General features: G+C 35.4%; 1 protein-coding gene across 1 annotated transcript in view; it reads left to right on the top strand.

Moving 5' to 3' along the window:
• The window catches only part of LOC118747883, a 19,708-nt gene that overhangs the window by 3,246 nt on the left and 12,101 nt on the right, over nt 1-4,361 (top strand). The gene's annotated exons all lie outside the window — the stretch shown is intronic.

Genomic DNA, 4,361 nt, shown 5'->3' with positions numbered 1-4,361 from the left:
GTGTAGGCCAAAAAAGTGCAGATTAAAATGCCAGCAAACACTCACACACTCACAGAGCTTTCAAATATATTTTTGCGCAGCGTCTGCCTTAAATACCTTATATTTGCAGGAATATTCTCACCGGTTGTGTGTGTGTGTGTGTGTGTGCAAAAATGACATAATAATTATGTGCTCACACTCCCGCAGTGCACAGCCGCAGCACTTTACCCACACCCCGCTGCTACCGCCCCGCTCTTTATGTAGTGAATGCCAGTGTGTGTGTGTGTGTAAAATAGAAAATCACTTGGGGAGCTTGTGTGGTGTGTGGTGTGTGGTTGCGTATTGTTGTGTGTAACCGCAAACTGTAATAGTTAAGGGGAAAAAATCGGCAACTAGCGGGAATACTTACTTACACCTAAACTGAAAATAGTGGTAGGGGTGGTAGTGTGTGGGAATTTGCGTTCATCGATTGCAACTCATACTCAGCGATTTGATTTTTAGCCTGAACAAAAGTGGCGCATATCGTTTTTGCCACAGCTGCTAGTGCAGCGTAGTTTTTTGCAATGCAATGCGATATTTGAAGTACGGATTAAAAAGTTAGGTGCGTTGGCTGAGTGTTTTGGGTGGCTACGTACTTAGAAGTCGGGGCAATGAGTGTAAGGTTGCGATGCAATGATTATTAAAATGGGGTTTCGATTTGTTTAGTTATGTTTTTTTTTAACCAAAACTCATAATTGATTGGCTCTTGTTTTATACCACAGAAGCCGTGTAACAATAGAGACATCATACCTCAGTGTTACGCTCAGTAGGAACTGTAGCCAAAAATATTATGCAGGGTATCGTAGACCACTCATCCGCCCCCTCTAAAATAGTGGGTAATGGTTTTTATTTAATTACCCAAAAATATGAATACCTACCTTACCGACTTCCGGGTTAAACTGATCGGAAGTTCATTTTTTGAAATTATACATAAATTTTTTTACCACTGCTTCGGATTCTGAGGATAACAATACGTTACTTTTTATTGAACATTTTTTCTCGCATGCGCCTTCGAACTCCAACTCGTCCTGGACTTCATAAATAAGTGAAAATGTTTTTATTGCAAAACGAAAAAATATGAATTACTAAGTCGGGGATACTGTACCTTTGGTCGCATTACTGACCTCCGCTTTCGACCGGAAGTGGTTAAACAGACTGGACGTAATTTTTTTAAAGGACGTTTGTCCTTCTGTGGACAAAAATACATGACTTAGGTCCGGAACTTTTTTCTGGAACGGACTTCCGGTTAAGAGAATGGACTTCCGGTCTGTTTAACCCATTTCCGGTCGAAACCTGAGATCAGTAATAGTTCCAAAAGATAGAGCATCCCCTACTTGGTGACATTTTTTTCGTTCGCCAATAAGAAAACCTAGACCTTTTAAGAAGAGGTTGAAAAAGGCACTTTCGCGAAAAAAGTTTCAAATAAAAGTTACGTATTTTTATCCTCAGAATCTGAATCTTTAGTAAAACCATGTCTATGTCTAATTAAAAAAGTTGGCTTCTAGTCAATTTCATCCACTTCCGCTCGAAACTGAAAATCGGTAATACCATCAAAAGAGCATCGCCGATTTGGTAGGCCATATTTTTGCGTTATTCGATAAAAATCATTTCCCTCTACTTTAGAGGGGGCGGACAGGTGGGATCGAACACCCTTTTATTCTCTTCCTTTCTATCGAAGAAGCAAATTATGATAACGTGGAAGGTCTGCAGTGGCCACCATATTTCTCAATAAATACTGGCAAGTATTCATGCCAGTACCGACCGATTTTTATGCCAGGTTCACCAATAAAAGTACTAGTACTTTTCAGAAATGACCTCTAATAATGTCAATACCAGCTATTGTTTATATCCCTCTGTTCCAATTTTTTTGCAAGTTCTGTAGTCGGTTTGGTGGAATGCTGAGCTAGGAAAAGTTAGATCGACGTTACGATAGATCTTTATAATTAGACTTAGTGCTGTAAGGGAAGTATTTGTGAAATTTTGGAGATCACTAATAAGGCGCCACCTTATACAATCCCTCTCATAGGGGCTGTGATCCTGCCTGCCAGAATCTCAAGTTGCTTGAGACCTAAGTCTGCATATCTGCGGCAGCAGCAACGCGATGCTCTACATAATTTCACTTATTTCTGCGTCGTTGATAGAAAAGATCACATCTTCAGCAGTGGTACAAAAGTATTTTCATATTTTTATTTTTTCCCCTTTTTAATTTAATTTTTAGATTTTATTGTTTTATATTTTTATTGTTATTTATTGATTATATTTTTAGAAACTTATACTTTTTATACTTTTCTTGATAAAATTTCTTTCTTATTTTAATTATTATTATTACTTTTTTTTAAATTTCAGATTATGTTATTAAAAATATTTTCACGTTTAGAAATTTATTTTATATTTTTCTCTTTTTAGGGTTTTTTCTTTTTAATTTTTATTTGGTTTAGTTTTTACACTTTATCTATTGTTCTAAAAAGAAAAGTTTTTTAGTCTCATTTAAGTTTTTGATATTTATTATATAATTTTTTATTTTTTTATATTCTTTTTTTTTATTTAATTTTTAGAAACTTATACGTTTTTTTTCTTTGCTTAATTAATTTTTTTTCCTTATTTTAATTATTATCTTTTTTATTTTCGGATTATGTTATTAGAAAAATGTTTTCAGGTGAAGGAACTTAGTTTAGATTTCTCTTTTGTTTAAGTTTTTTCTTTTTAATTTTAATTTTGTTTAATTTACACTTTATTGCTCAAAAAAGAAACATTTTTGTTAGTCTCATTTAAGTTTTAGATACTTATTATATAACTTTTTCTTTTTCTTTTTTTAATTAAATTTCTTATTGTTTTAAATAAAAAATATATCATTTAATTTGTAGGAAAATTATTGCTTAAAGACGAACAGAAGAAATAAAAAAATCCTAACCACCTTCTGGCCATTATTCACTCATCTCTGTTCACTGCTAATCTCGTGCAATCGTTTGAAGAAAATAATAAGCATTTATGTACGTTCTTGCCACCATGCTACTCGCTACGAAATATACGGACAAATTCCTTATTGATTACAAAGATAAGACCACAAAATTCTTCCACAGCAATTTGTCTGGATTTGGTATCTTTTATCTATATTAATGATACCATTTAATTAACATTAATCTTTTCTTCTGCACCATTCGTTGCTCTCGTTTTCTTTTGTGTGAAAGAAAGAAAAAAGCGAAAAAAAAATTAAAACGGAAATTGAAACAAAGCACCGTCCAACAGATGCCCTTGGCATTTGGTGTGGTAACGCCACTCGCTACTTGTTTTGTTCGCTTGTCTACTTACATATCAATGTACATTCGGGTGACTCACCAAAAAAACAATTGTGGGATTTCTACCGGAATTATAAAACCGAACCGGTTCACTTTTCACTTTTCGTTTCCATGTATTTACTACGGGCGGATGAAAATTTTTGGGGTGAATTTTTTTCGGGCGAAACTGTTTTAGATTATATTTTAAAATTTCCGCCAAATTAATTCGGAAAAATATTTATATTTTATTATTTTATTTATACAATTTTTCAACATTTTTATATAGATCTATATCACTTAAGGTGAATTTTTGGACACAAATATTTTTAAAAACTAATTTATTAAAAAAGAACACCAGATTTTTGGATATTTTCACGTAAATATAAATATTTTTCCTAAATATATTTTTGTGGTAGTCTTAAAATATAATAAATTTAAAAATTCCAATGGAAATCCGTACCGGTTTTTCATTTGCATAGAAAGTGATGCACCCTAATGCTCATATCTATATACATATATATAAATGCATGTATTTCCACAAGTGGCAGTGCCAGTGGACCACCCACAAGGCGGTACTTACCGTTTGAATACCTTCTCGAGAATTTGTTTTTCGTTCACGGAGCTCGCTGCTAAAATAACAGTTTCCGGTTCGCTAGATTTGCTGCCAGCTCGCCGCCGCATACCACCGCGTTGCACAGCGCCAGCTGCACTATTAGCCACAACGGTACTAACACCAACCGCCATCGTGCTATCCCCGCGCTCTTCCGCTTCTTTGCCACGCCTTAGCATTTTCTGTTGCTGGTACGTTGTGGCCAGCCCAGCTTCCGGCGGTGTATTCAGCACATTATTTCCGTTCGCTGCGCTCGACTGCTCCGCCACCGATGTGGGCTGCTTCTGCTTCTGCTTCTTTCGCTCACTCCTCTTTTGACTTGCTCGTTGTAGTTTTTCTATTTCTTTGCCTACTTCTCCTGGCTCTATTGGATATTTGTGTGCATATTCTTCTGTTTGTTGCTGTAGTTGTTGTTGTTGTTGATGTTGCGCTGGTCGGACGTCAGGACCATGCAACTC

Source organism: Rhagoletis pomonella, unplaced genomic scaffold, assembly GCF_013731165.1.
Source record: "Rhagoletis pomonella isolate Grant_MI unplaced genomic scaffold, Rhpom_1.0 Rhpom_scaffold_00001, whole genome shotgun sequence".
Taxonomy (NCBI): domain Eukaryota; kingdom Metazoa; phylum Arthropoda; class Insecta; order Diptera; family Tephritidae; genus Rhagoletis; species Rhagoletis pomonella.
This window is presented reverse-complemented; position numbering and strand designations above follow the sequence as displayed.